At 40.2% G+C, this 19,487-nt stretch overlaps 1 protein-coding gene across 7 annotated transcripts in view; it reads right to left on the bottom strand.

Annotated features, from left to right (window-relative positions):
• Nucleotides 1–19,487, bottom strand: part of SLC4A4 (solute carrier family 4 member 4) — a 368,998-nt gene that overhangs the window by 154,523 nt on the left and 194,988 nt on the right. The gene's annotated exons all lie outside the window — the stretch shown is intronic.

The raw sequence follows: 19,487 nt of genomic DNA, 5'->3' as shown, positions 1-19,487 counted from the left end.
GACCATCATTAAAGACTTCTTGTCAAAAACACAAAGCTTTTGGTTGTACACTTCATGAACACTAGCAGATGATGATGGGAATGGTGATGGTACTTGAGCTGTGTTAGGACTCTCCCGAAGAGTTTTCCAGAGTTGGAAAGTAAGCTGAGAGCACTAACATGGTTAAACAAAAAATATCTCAAAGACCTTGTTTAAGACTTCTTTCTTGGCTTTATTTCAAGATAAATTCAGCTTTGAAAGAAAGGTGTAAAACTTATAAGCATAAAAATAAATTTACTCCTGGTTTTAGCTTGCCCTTTACACACATCCTAATCTATTTCTTTGCCTATAGACGTGGACTCCGCTGAAGCAAAGCCTAGCCCCAGGACAAAAGGCCTGGACCTCCTCTCCGTCAGCCTCTGCAGTCCTTCCTAGGCTCCACCTGCTCTGATCAACCCCACAAACCATCTGTATTCCATTCTCTGGCTAACATTTTGATCAAGAATATTTCTCCTTAGTGGGCATCTGAGCCAGGACCCCTGTCCTTTTCCTCAGTGTTATCACAGCTCCCCTTACTTCCTGCATTCCCATTTACCAGATTAAAATAAGCATATCCCATCTTCCTCCCTAATATGCCAAACTTCTCATTCAAGTCAAGGGACAGATTTTATCAGGAATACTCCATGGGCAACAAGCTCCCCAGCAGGATGGGTGCTGTAGGTAAAATCCACTGGCAAATCAGCCAGTGACGTCAGATGCAATCACACGAGAACAGAGTGGGGGCACATCTAGATGAGAGACCATTTTCAAATAGACTGGTTAATCAACAAAATACTGAGCTTTCATTTTGCAGGTGAACTTGAAATTTCTAGGCTTACTAAGCAAAAGAATAACTTTTCAAAGGCAGGGTGTTTGACCCACCCCTGCAAGGTGCTGAGTAATGTGTTCCCTATTTAATCCTCAGCGATCTGACTCAGTCTGGTCTTTACACTAAGAGGACAAGGGTTGCAAAGCAGACACCCAAGTTCGAACACAGCTTCACGCTTGCTTCCATATCATTCTTCAGATCACAGACTTCCATTCCTTCAGGCCAAAACATCAACACAAAATTTTACCAAAGACTAAAATCTACTCCGAATAATTTAATGTCTATATAACAGCTGCTCTTTAAATAATATAATTGTCTTTAACTACTACATCAATTTTCTTGAGCTGGCAAAACCAGAATTATTTTCCACTCTGCTGCATTTCATTGAGTAAGCATGGCCTAGATCTCTTAAACCTGGTAGGATGCTTTATTCTAGGAAAATTCAAGCACAGGGCATTTTTCAAAGGAAAGTAACATCTGAAAAACGGCTTTATGAGCACAATTAAAAGAACCTCTTTGAAAGCCACATTTTCTTCCCTGAACCGCATACAAGATTTCTAGGGTCCATTCAATACAAAAGATACCAGGCACAAACATGAATGCCCCCAAATAATGCTGGGCTAGAAACTAACAGGAATTGATGAGTACATACAATTTTGAACACTACATTAAAAAACAAAACCAGTTGTTTTTTTTTTTTTGTTACTAAATGGGTGAAGATTCTACCTACATAAGCAAAAAGAAAAAAAAAACAACTGAACTATTTATTCTTTTTTCCCCTGAACTTTAAACTTTTTATTTTGTATTGGGGTGTAGTTGATTAACAATATTGTGGTACTTTCAGGTGAACAGCAAAGGGACTCAGCCAGACATATACACATATCCATTCTCCCCTCAAAGCCCTCTCCCATCCAGGCTGGCACATAACACTGAGCAGAGTTCCATGTGCTATACAATAGGTCCCTGTTGGTTATCCACTTTAAATATAGCAGTGTGTACATGACCATCCCAAACTCCCTAAGTATCCCTCCCCACTCAGCAACCATAAGTTCATTTCCTAAGTCTGTGAGTCTCTTTCTGCTTTTTAAGTAAGTTCATTTGTATTATTTCATTTTAGACTCCACATATAAGGGATGTCATATGATATTTCTCCTTCTCTATCTGACTTAACTTACTTACTGAATTATATATTCTTAAAGCAATGAAGCCTTAGTAATCCTAAGTTAAAAGCAGCTTATGTAAATAAATAGGTATACTGATTTCTAATTATTATCAACTGTATATAAGCATTAATAGTGAAATGAATTTGAAAGCAATTTTTCACTAAGTAATTTAAATTTTCTAGGCAAAGTTCTAAACTCATTGATTTGCACTAGAAATGCTTCATAAATACTGCAAAGGTACATTTCACCCAAGCACTGTCCAGCTGCTGCTGCTGCTAAGTTGCTTCAGTTGTGTCCGACTCTGTGCAACCCCATAGATGGCAAAATCTGAAGCAAATAAGTAAGGATTTCCATTATGGTAATCCTGACTGACGTTACAACTTTTCCCTGAAAGCTCATATACTGCCGCATTTCTCTCGTTTCTGAAAGACAGTTAAAGGACAGCTATCTGTATTTGTATTATATTGCAGGGGGGTGGGAGGACATAGAAAAGGTACGGGAACAAGGAAGATGCAGGAACCAGATGGGGAAGAAAAGGCCACTGTTAGAAACAATCACATCCATTGTCCCTCCCAACTTTATCTGACTCTCATTAATAAAAGTAATATTTAACAGTTTCACTGATGTTTAACTTTGTAACATGCTGAAAAAATTCAGAAGTCAACACTTCTAGGTAAACCTTAAGCAAGATGATCAGCATTCTTGCACCTTTCCCACCTCCCTCCCTAGTAAACTGTCCACCTCTACCCTCCACAACACCCTGAACCAAAGACAATGGCTTCCCAATGTTCCAACTCAGTAGTTCCCAAAGTATGGTCCCCAGACCAGCAGTAGCAGTATCACCTGAGCACGTATTAGAAATGCAAATTCTTGTGACTCACCCCAGACCAATTATATCAAACGCTGGGTATGGAGCCAAGCAAGGTGGGTTTTACCAAACCTTTGAAATGATTTTGAAGCAAGTGAAAGCTGGAGAACCACTACTCTAAATAAACCAGTTTCTTAATCACAGGGTGTGTCCTAGTTGGAACCGAACTGCATGAAACATACATAAATTGAAGTAGCAAAAGAGGCAGATCTGATACCCTTGTCTTCCTCCAAGCCATTGCTCAAACTGTCACATCTCAAGCAAATCATGGAGTTAGCTTCTTTGCCACATAAACACACACAAAAAGGATTGTACACAGCCTTTCCTCTAAACCTTCACCTACACAATCAATAGGCTTCCCTGGTAGCTCAGATGGTAAAGAATCTGCCTGCAGTGCAGGAGACCTGGGTTTGATCCCTGATGTGGGAAGATCTCATGGAGTAGGATCTCATGGAGAAGGATGAGAGGGCTAAATCACATCACCGATGCAATGGGCATGAACTTGAGCAAACTTTGGGAGATGGTGAGGTACAGGGAGGCCTAGCATGCTGCAGTCCATGGGGTCGCAAAGAATCAGACATGACTGAAGTGACTTTAGCACGCACACATTCAATGAATAACTTTGTTATCAGAATTCACTATTTAATCAGCCTTTTCCAGAAACACATCATCCAAATCAAAGAAGGCAAGGACAAGAGATTACAAACCAGATTATACCTGGGAATCAGAAATTTCCGTGTGGCACTTTAGCAAACCTGGGAAACTTACACAAAGGGTCCCTAACAATGTTCTACCATGGATAATTTGTACCCAATAGTCAATAAGATACACTGTCAGGCTCTGTCAGTGTTTTCTAGAGTTTTGGCCTATAATGTAAACACAATATCCTGCAATATTCAGTGAGTGGGGGTAGCAGAAGCAAATGGCATTGTGAATCAAGAAGGTGAAATAGAAATGTACCCAAAAGTATGCTACTTCTTGTGCAGGTAACGATTCATCTATACAGAACAGCAGAGAATGCAGTGGTTGGATAGCATCACCGACTCAACAGACATGAATTTGAGCCAACTCTGGGAGACAGTGGAGGACAGAGGAGCCTGGTGTGCTGCAGTCCATGGGACTGCGAAGAGTTGAACACAGCTTAGCAACTGAACAACAACAACCACGAGTAGGCTTTTCCTTTCTAATATACGGGGCAAATGAATGTTTTATAACTGCTCTTGGTCTGAAGCAATTTTGCTTTTTCAAATCTGACTTTTACAACAGAAAAAGAAGAACCAGCCTTGAGTGAATAATCATAATTTCCATATCATTGTATTTTGGCCATAAGAAAAAGAAAGCTTGGAGGAGCACATTTTCAAGCAGTTTCACACAATTGAAAACAATTTCATTTTCAAAGTACCCACTTGGCAGGTACATACTGTCTTCTATAAAAATTAATTACATTCTGTACTAAGTTTGAAAATCATTGTTATTCTTTAGCACACATGTAGCAATTCATACAGAGAAGGCAATGGCAAGAAACTCCAGTACTCTTGCCTAGAAAATCCCATGGATGGAGGAGCCTGGTAGGCTGCAGTCCATGGGGTCACTCAGTCAGACATGACTGAGCGACCTCACTTTCACGCACTGGAGAAGGAAATGGCAACCCACTCCAGTGTTCTTGCCTGGAGAATCCCAGGGACAGGTGAGCCTGCTGGGCTGCCGTCTATGGGGTCGCACAGAGTCGGACACGACTGAAGCGACTTAGCAGCAGCAGCAGCAGCAATTCATAAAGTCCTTTGCAATTGTATCTGTTATATACTATAAAAAGAGGCAGGAGAATGTACAGCATAGAAAAATGATGATACTTATATGTGTACATGTTAAGTAAAAATGTAAATATGTATGTGATGCAATGACACATAAACTGACCTCCCCATCTCATACCCTCATAATGAGACTATAGGATATATTCTCTGTATACCTCACTGACTCACTGATACTTTTTCCCCCTTTGTTGACATAACAAATCTACTAGAAGATGTGTATATCTAAGATTAAGGGTCAAGTAATCTTTCTGAGCACTAAGTACTTTAATTTACATTATCTTACTTAATCCTCAGACAAACACTCTGAGATCAGTATCATTATTACCACTTACACATAAACAAAATGAACTTCAAGTTCATGATCACACAGCAAGTGTCAATTTAAATACAGATCTCTTAATAACAATCTAGGGGTGTGGGGGTGGGATTGGTCTATGTTATTTACATAAATAAACATATAAGCTCCATCGTTTCTAATGAAGAGAAAATATAACGTACAACCACAAAAGATATGCCTATTTCCATGGCAATTATGTGCAGTATAAAATCACCAAGGAGGTTTAAGCCAAAAATGTTCTTGGTTTCCAATTTAGCTTCTCCCAAAGATGGAGTCTGCATTCAAGCCACTCTAGTACTCTCGCCTAGAAAATCGCATGGACAGAGGAGCCTGGTAGGCTGCAGTCCATGGGGTCGCTACTAGTCGGACACGACTGAGCGACTTCACTTTCACACATTGGAGAAGGAAATGGCAACCCACTCCAGTGTTCTTGCCTGGAGAATCCCAGGGACGGCGGAGCCTGGTCGGCTGCCATCTATGGGGTCGCACAGAGTCGGACACGACTGAAGCGACTTAGCAGCAGCAGCAGCATTTCTTTACTTTTTCATTTTTGTAAAGTAAAGGAGAAAAATATTCAACTCAGCTACTCTGCTTGCCACAGTGATTGAATAGTAGCCCGAAACCACGGCTCTGTGAAAAAGGAGAAAGGATACTAAAAGCAATAGCAAAGTAATTATAAAAACAATAATGCTACACACTTCTGAATGTCCTAATTCACAGTCATAGGAAAGTGTTTGTAGGAGTCCACAATGAACAGCCAATTCTCCACTATTTCCATACTGGTTTTCCACCTTTCAAGAAATTGCAATTTCTTCCCATTTCAACCATGAAGAACAGGAATATAACAGGACAGGGATAATAAATCTGTTGAGATATAACAAGTTTGACGGAGAAAGTCATTCCAGAAGGAATGGCTGAGATAAGCTTGGATTTTGTCAGATCAGTTTCCTAGTCTTCCATGGCAACAGACCACCAAGAGATGTCCCCACCAAAAGTAATTTTAAAAAAAGCATGTCATCAAGACCTCCAACCCATTCTCAGTGCCCACCTCCAGATAAAATGCAGAAATATTTAAAATATAAATATGAGACTAAAGAAAGTTTAAAATTTTATCAGTAAGAGCTCTTTGAAAGAATCTCATAACTAATAGAAAATCAGTTTGGATATTTTTGCTTGTACAATTTTTAATTATTTTGTTTTATTTAGAGGATTTCTGTTGTTTGCTCATGATTTAATATCATGTAAACTCCAAGAACACAAAGCCAAGGCCTTTGGTTTGTCTTGTTCACAACTACAGCCCCAGAGCTTGGCACCAGTGGCACTTAATAAATATTTGTGAATGAACGAATAACAGCAACTGGGTATCACTTTACTTCCATTTGGAGTTACTACTATAAACACTACTGTTCAAAGTCTATTTCCTATGGAGGGAGATGCAATGTGCAGACTCCAAGAAACTTCAGACTTGGAAAGCCTTAGAGTAAATAAGGAAGAAGTTTGTAGCTGGCCCAGAACTAACGGAATGGAAAGACTCTGCCAAACTGGCTAAACGCCTGTCAGTCAGCAGTAGAAACAGAGGTAAGAAGCAACAAATGTGAGAAAGAGAAACCCAGTGTGCAGGAAGAATCAGGTGAGAACGACAGGAGACATAAGGGAAGGTGTCAGGACCTCACTGAAAGGAAGGAACAGCCTTGCGTAGAGAAAGGTCTGCAGAACAGAGATAAAGAATGAGGTTGGTTTGGAAAGTTAAAGCAAATTTGGAGGAAGGAAGAAGACATCAAAAGATCCAGGTAACTATGAAAGTATGCGACTCAAGTTCTAGCCAAAAGCTGAAGTCATCCCTAATGTGTGGGGCAAGGATGATGGAGAAGACATCCTTACAGAGAGAAATGGAAGAAAGCAGAGGCCAAGGCAGTGCAAACACAAAAAACTATTCTCTATTTTGAAGACCATTCGCTATCTTTTTGAGATATCTGCTGTCTACATGCCCCTTGATAATATACCCACCCTCAACTTCTTTGACCCTATTTTCTGTGTTTTTGAATTTTCTGAACTACTCTGTTGGCTTTTCCTATGATTCAGTGTTAGGGCTTCAACATCTCAAAGTTGAATACACAGCCTTCATTTCTTCTAACTAAGTCTTTTTAAATTTCGACCAGCAAAAGCAAAATGCTCCGTACCAGAGTGATTCCCATTCCCAATCCAATGATATTGCACTGAATATTTAATTTTTATTATGATCTAAAATAAAAATTAAATATTTATTATGATCTAAAATGGCTTCCCTGGTGGCTCAGAAGGTAAAGAGTCCACCTGCAGTGCAGGAGACCCGGGTTTGATCTCTGGGTTGGGAAGATCCCCTGAAGAAGGAAATGGTAACCCATTCCAATATTCTTGCCTGAAAAATCCCATGGACGGAGGAGCCTAGCAGGCTACAGTCCATGAGTTCGCAAAGAGTCAACACAACTGAGCAACTTCATTTTATGATCTAAAATATGTAGTTAAATTTTTTAAAGGCATTTTCATTCCCTTTCTGCGCACACACAATACACACGTGACATTTGTAAAATCTCTAATCAGTTACGGAAACATTCAGAAATAAACAAGGACTAAAAAACTTACTAAAATAGGAAAGTCCCCATAAAGGACTTCAGGGCATCTGTGGCCCCTGTGATTACATATAGTATTTGGAATTCTTTGTGTCACCTGCACATGTGCGCATGCACACAAACATAAAACTATGAACCAAAAGTTACCCTGTACAAAGAATATAGGTGGAAGCATAGAAAATAATTTGTTACATTATCTCATGAAAGTAGAAAAAGAAGAGTGATGTCAGCAAGACTATGCTACTTAAGTTAGAAAGATCGATAGAAGATTAAGAAACAAGGAAAGGAACATCTCACTATCTTTTCATGACCCAAAGTGATTTTACTAAATACTCTCTCATCAGGTTGAGAAATTGCGATAGGTCCCCACAGCCACAGTATTCCAAGCACATGTAACAGTGTCGGATTTCCTACTTTGGACTATCTTATATCTATATGTTGATACTGGATCCAAGATATAGTAAACATTTCACTAATTAATGAAGAAGTTCTCTGAATTGATGAAGTGTCTAAATTTAAAACAATTTAAGAAAGCTACCAATTCAACTTAGTATATGACTTGGTAAATGAGTTTATCCTTCTCCCTTCCTAGATACTTTTAAAATAACAGATTAAAAACAAAAAAATATAAAATCACATCAATGAAAAAAACTAATAGACGACCAACAGACAAGAGACTTCAAAACCTTTCTAGAAGCAAAAGAATAGGTAAGTGTATTAGAACCTGAGAGAGGATCAAGAGGGAGGGAATGAAAAGAGTATTAGAACTTGATACTATTTGTGCTACTTAGAAACTACAGTGTGAAATATGTGCAGAAAGTCATGGAGTCAAAAAAGAGATCTTTCATGAAAAACACTGAAGAAGCTCCACACTGGAAGAGGCCAAGCACAATGGAGGCCCAAGTAAGACGCAAGCAGAAAGGGATGAGTTCATGGAAAGTCAGTGCACCAAAAGTTTGCTACCTTCCCAGTGGGTCCACACCCAGCAGCCGAGGCATTTACACCACAGGGTTCATTACTGAAGTGGGATTTAGAGAAGACCAGACAATCAGAGCAAGAGTTTGTACCTCAAAGCAAAATCTTCTGAGTTCTAGAATTCAGGATGACAGGATGACATTTCCAGCTCACTCTAAAACAAATCCTCTTGCAGTTCAGTTCAGTCGCTCAGTCATCTCCGACTCTGTGCTAACCCATGGATTGCGCATGCCAGGCCTCCCTGTCCTTCACCATCTCCCGGAGCTTGCTCAAACTCATGTCCATCGAGCCAGTGATACCATCCAACCATCTCATCTTCTGTCATCCCCTTCTCCTCCTGTCTTCAATCTTTCCTAGCATCCGGGTCTTTTCTAATGAGTCAGTTATTTGTATCAGGTGGCCAAAGTATTGGAGCTTCAGCTTCAGCCCTTCCAGTAAGTATTCAGGACTGATTTCCTTTAGCATTGATTTACTTGAATACAAATCCTCTTACTTGAATACAAATGAACAATGGAGAATTATCAGATATATGAGAGGAAGCCCAAGACTAAACATACACACAACCAAATCACAACTTCAATAAAAGAATTATAATTTAGAAAACTTAAATAAAGATTCTTACTAGTTTGTAAGAGATTTGAGAAGATACTGTATCCATAAAATGTGGACAGAATGCTATAAAAAAATAGAAAAGGAAAATGCTTTACAGTTATAATAATTTTCAAGACTACATGTGATAGTAATAAATGTATATGGGCTTCCCAGGGGGCACAGTGATAAAGAAGCCCCCTACCAATGCAAGAGATGCAAGAGATGTGGGTTCGACCCCTGGGTCAGGAAGATACCCTGAAGAAGGACATGGCAACCCACTCCAGTATTCTTGCCTGGAGAATCCTATGGACAGAGGAGCCTGGTGGGCTACCATTCATGGGGTCACAGAGAGTCAGACACGACTGAAGCGACTTAGCATAGCATATGGGTTAGAAAATAAAATCAAGCAAATCTTCTAAAAAAGTAATGGTCAAGGGGGCAAAGATGCAGAAAATATGAGAGTACAGAGTATCAATCCATGAAGGCCAAGTAGAAAGACTATTAAGAGTCCTACTAAGCCGGAACAAGGAAAATGAAAGAGAATGCTATTACAGAGAATATCCTACAGCTAAATTAAGGACACATTTCTTCAATTACAAAGGTCCCTAGAGAAAGTAAACAGAACAAACCACATACACACAATCCAGCTCTGTATGTAAATAAATCATTAGGAAACTGCACAGCACTGAAAGTGAAGGGAATACCCTAATCTTTTCTATCTAGAGAGAAAAGCAATAAGAACTGCACTTGAAATTCTCTTAAGCGACACAAAAACAGAAGAAGAGAATGAAACTATGCTTTCAGAGTTCTGGAAGGAATATTATTTTCAACCTTCAACTGTATGTATACTCATCTAAACTATCAATCAAGTGTGAAAAAAAAATAAGGAAACTTTTGATCAGAAAAAAAAAAGAAAACCAAACAAAATGTCAACCTTTATATGCCCTTTCATACAAAGTTATCTGAAATGTGATTTGGCAAAATGAAAAAACAAAGAAAAAGAGATGGACGGTCTCCAATTCAGGAGAGTAAATGCTAGAACAGAAGCTGTGCAACAGGTCTCGGGGCAGCGGTTTCTTAAGACTCAGGAAGATAGACTCGGGAAGAGAGAACGAAGCAGCCATAGGGTTTATCCGTGCCCTTCAGATACTGGAAGAGCTTGGGGATACAGTAACAATAGGCAATTAAAAAATACACAATTTAAAACTGCAGGTTAAAAAAAACTACAAGAAAGAAAATGTAATTATAAACCATGCCACAGCTTTAAATCACATTCTTATTGTCATAATAATGTAAATACTATTTATGAATTTCTGACTTTAACATCAACTGACAGAAAAAGAACAAATGTATTTATAGATAAAGACAGGGATGTAAATCTAACCAAAAATAAAGGGGCTTCCCTTGTGGCTCAGATGGTAAAGAGTCTGCTTGCAATGCAGGAGACCCAGTTTGATCCCTGGATTGGGAAGATCCCCTGGAGAAGGGAATGGCAACCTACTACAGTATTCTTGCTTGGAAAATCCCATGGACGTAGTTGCCTGGCGGGCTACAGTCCATGGATTCACAAAGAGTCGGACACGCCTGAGCCATCTTCACATATTGACAATAAATAGAAGTACCAATGACAGAAATCTAGAAGTAAAAGTGAGGAGAGGGCCAAGGAGGAACAGGAAACCAATATCCTTTACTGACAAACTGCTGCTTAGTAGCTCAGTCATATCTGACTCTCGGCAACCCCAAGGACTCTAGCCTGCCAGGCTCTTCTTCCATGGAACTTTCCAGGCAAGAATTATGGAGTGGGCTGCCATTCCTTTCTTCAAGGGATCATCCTGACCCAGGGATTACACTCATATCTGTTGCTTCTCCTGCACTGGCAAGAGGATTCTTTACCACTGAGCCACCTGGGAAGCACAAGATCTTTTGAAAAAATAAAATTAATAGGAAATATCTAAGATTGATAAATCAGAAATAGCAAGATAAACTTATGATATAAAGATAAGAAGATAACCATGACAAAGCCAAAAGAAAATAATAGAAACAATTAAAAGCATTAAAAGTGACTGCTACAAGGGCAGGGTCTGGAAATAAGGAAGATAATACAAAGGAGCTTGTTTCTCATTAGAAGTCCTTTGTTCAATTTCATGATTATTTACATATAATACTTTAATAAAAAATTTAATACATATGTTTATGCATCATATGATAGTGTTAATTAAATCTTTTATTATTTTGAAATACCTGAGATTAGGTTGTCTATTGATTAGCAGACAATCTTGGGAGCTCTAATTAAATCAAATTTCTAATATAAACACGGGGATCATGAAGAGTTTAAAATCAATTGTTTTAGAAGAGTTCAAAATCAATTTTTTTCTTTATTTTTTGGCCATGTCGCAAGGCATATGGGATCTTAGTTCCCTGACCAGAGATCAAACCTGCAACCCCCTCATTGGAAGCACAGAGTCTTAACCACTGGACCGCCAGGGAAGTCCCCAAATCCATTTTTAAGTAGCTTTAAGATGCTACATGGAGTGATATTTACATTATTTTTAAAATGATGACATGGGAAATTTTTCCTGGAGGCTCTATCTGAATTATCAAAGATTTGTATCAATAGCTTTAGTCAACAAAAGGCCTTATATCCAAAATGTCTATGAAGGAAGAAAAAAATTATGTGCAGAAAAGCTAGCCATTTAACACAGTCCTACATCTGCAGACAAACAAATATATAGATACGGATGTCAATATCAATGTTGATATAGTTTATTAGTACTATATATAGACATAGATACAGATATAAAACTTTAAAAGAGTAACAGACACATTCTCTGGGCCTCCAGCTACAAACACATCTCCTCCTAACCACTCCTGATTTATGGCTCACAAAATATGACCTGGAGAAAAGCCTCATGCAGGAACTCCTCATGCCCTTGCTGATACATATCCAACTAGTTGATACACATTGGGCAACTGGTGATCACAAGTCATACTCAAGTCAAAGAGAGTCTCCAGGAAAGAAAGGAACAAGGACCTTTGGGCCCATCATGCCCCTATCACATACATGGCTCCAAGTGTATGCATGAGAGCAAAGGCACAGGGTGGAACAGAGGAGAACAAATTTGATTCCATACTGGATCTATTCCTTTAGCTCTAACCTTTCGTGCTCTGTTGTTTGTGCTTAGTCCAGCTGGCTCTGCACTTCTGTCCAGTCAAACAGTAAAAGAATGCTACTGATATCCTGAAATATACATAATAGCAATGGCAAAGTTCTGCCTCCAAGGCTGGACCTACAGAAACAGAATGCTTTTCATTTATATAGAGATAAAATTTGCAGAACAGAAAATAACATTTGTCTTGTTGAAGGTTTACAGGGACATCATGACCAGATCCTCCATGGATAGCTGTAAGAACAAACGATTATTACATTCCATCCGGGGTCTGGTGGGCAAAAAAACCGCCACACCCTCTCCCCCTTTAGTATAAAAGAAGCCTGAATTCTAATTCAGGTTTTCCAGGTGGTGCTAGTGGTAAAGAGCCTGCCTGCCAATGCAAGAGACCTAAGAGATGCAGGTTCGATCCCTGGGTTGGGAAGATCCCCGGGAGAAGAAAAAGGCAACCCACTCCAGTATTCTTGCCTGGAGAATCCCGTGGACAGAGGAGCCTGATGGGCTGTAGTCCATGGAGTCACAAAGGGTCAGACATGACTGAAGTGACTTAGCACACAAGATGGTTCTTTGGAAGACTAGTCTGCCATCTTCTTGGTCAGCTGGCTTTCTGAATAAAGTTGCTTTCCCTTGCCCCAGTGCCCTGTCTCTCAATTTATCAGTCTGTCGTGCACCAAGCAATATTAATTTGAACTCGGTAACAGGTCCAAGCCAACGACCTTCCCAATGTATGCTGGAGAGGTTTATTATACAATTAAGCCAAAGTGACATCTAGGTTCCAAATGATGAAATAGCTTTGAGGCCTCAAGCGATCCCAGGGTTACTCTGGGGAATTCTGGTCAGAACTAACACAGGCTTAGGATTTCCTTCATATTGGAAAGCTCAAGTTGAATTGAATGCCCAGTTGATACTGCTTCACTCTTAAATCTCATCTAGTCATCTTGTTCTAAGAAATCCCAAGGCTGAGAGCCTTCAACTCCATGACACAGACCTGTGTGACATGGATTGCCATGGCCATGATTTTTCTGGCTGGTGGGTGAGGTATACAGAGTGGTAACTCACACCTCATCTCTCTCAGATAAACCTAATGGGTCCATGAGGATAAACAGAAAAGGAATCCAAGAAATAACTTATATCAGCCTGACACAATGGGAAGAAGTCAAAGGTAGAGTAAGAAAAGATCATAAAATGAAATAATAATTCCCTATAGAATTGCTGTAAGGATTAAGCGTACAGCAGAAAACTAACACAAGATTGTAAAACAATTATACTCCCATTAAAAAAAGGATTAAGCAAGGAAATGCATGAGCAAGTGTCCTACACAGATGTTCAATAAATGTTAGTTTCTTCTCTTTCCTTTTGGCCTAAAATTATAAGCATAAATCCCCTATGAAATCAAGATCCTTAGAACATGAACTACAATTGCCAGGGTTAGGACCCTACCATTTGTCATTTTCCAGCCTAAGGAGGTGAGTCCAGAGAACTGAGAGGTTGTAGCTGGAGGTTAAAAGCATCTGAGTTGATTCAAGAGATGAGGACTAAGGCCCAAACATAGGTGTTACTCATCACACAGAGGGTATGCAGTGACTTCTGGTAAACCAAAGTTAGAGCACTTCTAGCAAAAGTGTTATGATGTCTTCCTGAGCACAGAGGCCGTTAGTAATTATTTACTTGAGAAACTTATGCAACATGTACCTAACTTACTTAGCTGTGTCCCATCATGCTGAAAGGAAGTTCTTTAGGTAACCACTAATGCTTTCAAAGGACACCCTGGTCTCCTTGGGACCACAGGTTCCATCTAGCACCTGTCATTCTGAATTGAGGGTAATACATGCCTTTCTCTGCTTCTTCCTCAAGTGGTATGGAGGGTGATTTGGGTAGGAAAACAGACAGTGATAAAATATATGAAGCCTTGCTGTATTTCATCCTGTGCTAAGTCGCTTCAGTTGTTATATGAAGCCTTGACCAACAACAAAAAAGATGCAGAGACTCTAAGAATACTTCACTGGGTCTAGTTAAGATGTTTAAAAATTGCTTAAATCAGGGGGCAAAGGTACTTTCTAGAAAATCTACTTTCTGCTGAACCAAGATAAAAAGGGGAAAAAAGCAGAGGATGAGGGGAAAAAAAAACAAACAACTCATGTCAGTAATAACTTGAATCAGTATCAAAAAGTTAGCTTCAGAAATTCCTCCAACAGAGTACTACTGGAAATTTCTCACTGTTATACATGTCTCTTACAGGGAAATAATACAGAAAGCACAATAAGGTTAAATGCCCTACAGGATAGATACTCTGCAATGCTGGCTATGTTATTAGAGATGCAACTCAGAGAAATAAACCAACTTCTCTCCCATGTCTGGGAGATATGTCTTCCATGTCTTTTTCTCCTATAACACCACATAGCTAATATCCTAAAGTCTGTTTATATACTTTTGATGACAGGGAACTTGGCACTTAATGAAGCGATCTATTCTATTTTAACAAAACTCACTCTTACATTCAGTAAAACATCTGATTACCCAGGTTAGTAGTAGCATCTGGATGGACCAAGAGACAGTATGTGCCAATCAAAGCACACACATGCTAAGAAACAGCTGGATTTCATTTAAACACACAGAACTTCCTAGAGATAATGTACAGTCTCACATGTCCCCAGACTTAACTAAGCATTTTCATAAGGGTAAAGCCCTTGCTGTATCCTTGATGTTTCTTAACACTGGGGAGTTAATCCCTGCAGCCTTCATTCCCTCCCAAGAAGCTGGTAAACGAAGGTCCCTTAATGAGAAAACCCTGTATCCTCATACAAGAGGGATGGACCTCTATCCTTGTCAACAGGGACTGAACCTGGATCAAGCTATCAATCCTTCTTAAAAATCACTGACTTTCATGAATCATTGAATCATGAAGATAAAAACTACACTCAAATCCTAAAACAGAAATCTAAAACACTGTTGTCGTTCAGTTGCTAAGTCATGTCCTACTCTTTGCAACCCCATGGATTGCAGCATTGGATAAAGCAATGGCAACCCACTCCAGTACTCTTGCCTGGAAAATCCCATGGACGGAGGAGCCTGGTAGGCTGCAGTCCATGGGGTCGCGAAGAGTCGCACACAACTAAGCGACTTCACTTTCATTTTTCACGCATTGGAGAAGGAAATGGCAACCCACTCCAGTGTTCTTGCCTGGAGAATCCCAGGGATGGGGGAGCCTGGTTGGCTGCCATCTATGGAGTCGCACAGAGTCGGACACGACTGAAGTGACTTAGCAGCAGCAGCAGCAGACTGCAGCATCCCGGCTCCTCTGTCCTTCACTGTCTCCTGGAGTTTGCTCAAATTCACGTCCAACCTACTCATATTGGGTTGGTGATGCTATCTAAACATCTCATCCTCTACTGCTTCCTTTTCCCTTTGCCTTCAATCTCTCCCAGCAGTCCAAGTAATATCTTATTTCCTAAAATGTTTCTGGTTCTGTTCTTTGAAGCAGCAAAGTCTACCTTCCTCTATGTGTTTGTATTAAGCCCATCTCATGAAACAACTACATTTCCCTTTCTCTGATTCCTCTCATCCATACCCTGATGGCCGAGGAAGATTCCTCATTATCTGATCACGTCCCCAAAGATCTCTAGGTTCTCATTCTCTTCCTTCAGATATGATCCACCCTTCTCCACAAGCATTTCCAACTCTATTCAAGAGAACCAGCTTAGCACCAACATCACTCTTCCCTTGGCAAAAGCAGGTCTAGTGAGTAGGTCTGTGAAGTAGGTATCTGCCTACTTCACCAGCCAAGAGAGGTACTTAAAACTATTTAAGTGAATGGGTGAATTGACCATTTGAAAAAAAATTAATATAACACCACAAAACTGTATCACTGCAAATGAACATAACAAAATTATCACCACTAAAGGAGAAGTGTTGGTCGCTCAGTCACGTCCGACTCTTTGCAGCCCCACTGACTGTAGCCCGCCAGGCTCCTCTGTCCATGGAATTCGCTAACAAGAATACTGGAATGGGTTGCCATTCCCTCTTCTCCAGGGCAACTTCCCAACCCAAGGATTGAATCCAAGTCTCCTGCATTGCAGACGGATTCTTTACCATCTGAGCTACCAGTGAAGTACCAAAGGGGATGGGACACTCTCAATCCAAGATGATAACAATTATTCTTACAAAGACAATAGTCACAGCTATCACTGAAATTATTACGAATTATCATAACAACCTACACAGCCTAAGCCTCTAGATGGTTAAAAGGATATGCTACTTTCTTATAGGCTCAAGGCACTCTCTTAGAAACACAAATTATTCAAAGATGTCTTTTGGAAACTGGGGAAATGATTCAATCTTGACACAGCAATTCCTAAAATTCAGACCCCAGCTTAGGAACATGCTCCAAGAATCGATTTTTAAAGGAAGATTTTTATTAAGGGAAAGTTTTGTCATTATAATTGGATTTGTCCTGCTCCTTCTCCTCAAAAAGGATGCTGATATTAGTCTCTCCACTATATGTACCTAACGAGACTGTTCTTTGATTTGTAACCATGGTTACTACTTGCAGAACCCATCAGAGTGTATGGCTCTTTTTTGAGGCAAAAGCTGATCATGGCCCATAATAGTCTGTGTGCTTCAGCTGCTTCCTGGAGTTCATAAGAATGGGCCTGAGAAAATAGAACCATCCCAGAAAATTATACTTTTGAATGCTGCCTTGTTGCCCCTCATTGAGAAACACCAGGAATTTCATTTTCTGATTTGAAACAACAAAACCAAGTCATTAGTGTCCACATCTCTTATTAGCAGACAAGAGCACTATCTGTGGCTAAAAGCAGAGAGATCTGAGGGCACAGAGAATGACAAGCAGAGAGGGAAATAGAAAAGAATGTCATCCGGAGTCCACACACCTGAGTTCAAACCCTGGTCCCCCACTTACCATGTGATCTCAAACACTCCCCTCCAGACAGGCAAGGTCAGAGCAAAAGAAAAACCTCAGATTCTCATAGCTTAAAACAAAGGTCATTTATTTCTCCCTTATAATAATAATGTCCACATGGATTTTCTGGGGTTTCTGTTCTACATCTCTGTCCTTAGGCCAGGACCTAAATGCACAGAGCAGTCCTCACAAGACACACTGCTTGTTTGAAAGAAAAGAAATTCATAAAACATGTACGGACTCTCACAGCCTTCCCTGAGAATGATACCCATCACTTCTGCTCATGCTCCACTGACCAAAGCAAATCATGTGGTCACACCTAACTTCATGTCGGTGAGGAAGAGAGCATTCATACATGCCCAGAAAAAAAAGAGCTGTAGCAGTTGTGAACAGCCCTAAAGCATATGTCAGCATAAGTATGTAACCTCAGTCATGTCTGACTCTTTGCGACCCCATGGAGTGTAGCCCACCAGGCTCCTCTGTCCGTGGGATTCTCCAGGTAGAAATACTGGAGTGGGTTGCTTTTCCTTTTTCCAGGGGATCTTCCCAACTCAGGGATTGAACCCAGGTCTCCTTCATCACAGGCAGATTCTTTGCCAGCTGAGCCATCAGGGAAGCCCTGACCTCACTGAGCCTTAGCAATTTCATCTATAACAAGGCTCAGGGATGCTTACATCATAGAATATTTGATGGGGATGGCATTTGGTTGAATAACTGATAGCTGGTAATAGTTCTAGTTACTTTGGTACTAGTATCTCAACCATGGATAGAATGATCTAGTCAGAAGAAATGGATGCCCTAGCCAAGGAATCGAATTCTCGAATTCTACTACTAGCAGTCACAAAAAGGCAGCAGCACTTCCCATGGCCAGTAAAGTTGGTGAGGTGGGGATGATATGAAGACTGTGATCCAACACATTCAAAACAATCATTCTTGCTCTGCTGCTGCTGCTAAGTCACATCAGTCGTGTCCAACTCTGTGCGACCTCATAGACAGCAGCCCACCAGGCTCCCCCGTCCCTGGGATTCTCCAGGCAAGAACACTGGAGTAGGTTGCCATTTCCTTCTCCAATGAATGAAAAAGTGAAGTTGCTCAGTTGTGTCCGACTCTTAGCGACCCCATGGAGTGCAGCCTACCAGGCTCCTCCATCCATGGGATTTTCCAGGCAAGAGTACTGGAGTGGGTTGCCAGTGCCTTGCTCTAGATTTGCACATTATCTCTCGTTTCAGTCTTTTCTCCCATTTTCAGGTTAAGTGTTCAATTAACAAATGATTCACAAAGTGTTGTGTGTCAGGTAATATACACTAGCCACTGAGTTAGAAGCGAACCACAGTTTTTTCCCAAAAGAACCAATTTAGGTAATAAGAATCCCCATTTATGTTCTAGAATTAGCCCACACACTATCAGCACCCCTCATCAAAAGAAAAAAAAAAGTTAAAGAAAACTAAGTCACACAAATAAGGAAATGTAGATGAATTTGAAAAGACTACCCAACAGTCAAAAACTAAAATGGAAAAAAGAGAAAGTTTGCCTCAAGTAAATAGATTCTGTACATTCTGGTTAAGTAGATGGTTCAGTTATTCTATTTCCTTTCTTATTTGTTTGCAGTTTGACTAAGGTCTTAAAAGATGATGAGAGCCCATTTCATCCATACAAATCTAATGGAGCAAACGAGATACAAGTGTGACTGATAGTACCTGATTTGCAAATAATGTACCCACAACAAGAGGTGGGTAGATGAGTCCAGTCCAACATCTACTAAACATCTACTAAGTGTGCAACACTGTGCTCTGCAGAGGAGATTCAAGGATGAGTGAGATGTGGTTCAGGCTCTTTGAGCACTCTGCCAACCATGAAGGAAGCATATTTGTACTGTGGTGTGGTGATAAAGTAATGGCTGGGAGAACAAGCACAGAAATGGAGAGGCACATGGGTGGGAGGGAAGGAAAGGAAAGAAATGAAAAAGAGTCTCCTGGAGGAAACAAGAACTTCAAGGATTAATTAAATGTATTCAGTCATGTGGGGGAAGTTGCAACAGCATAAAAAAGGGATACAGAGATTGAAAGTTCTGGAACCTAAGTCAATGAGGACCCCAAATATGACTGGAGCTTGTAGTATCAAAATGGAAATCTCAAGAGATGATTAAGAAGAGCTAAGCAGAGACCCGGAGAAGGCAATGGCAACCCACTCCAGTACTCTTG

This window comes from Moschus berezovskii, chromosome 5 (assembly GCF_049115385.1).
Source record: "Moschus berezovskii isolate FMDL1 chromosome 5, NW_MosBer_1.0, whole genome shotgun sequence".
Classification (NCBI taxonomy): Eukaryota; Metazoa; Chordata; class Mammalia; order Artiodactyla; family Moschidae; genus Moschus; species Moschus berezovskii.
The sequence above is the reverse complement of the archived record's forward strand: the minus strand, read 5'-3'. Positions and strand labels throughout refer to the sequence as shown.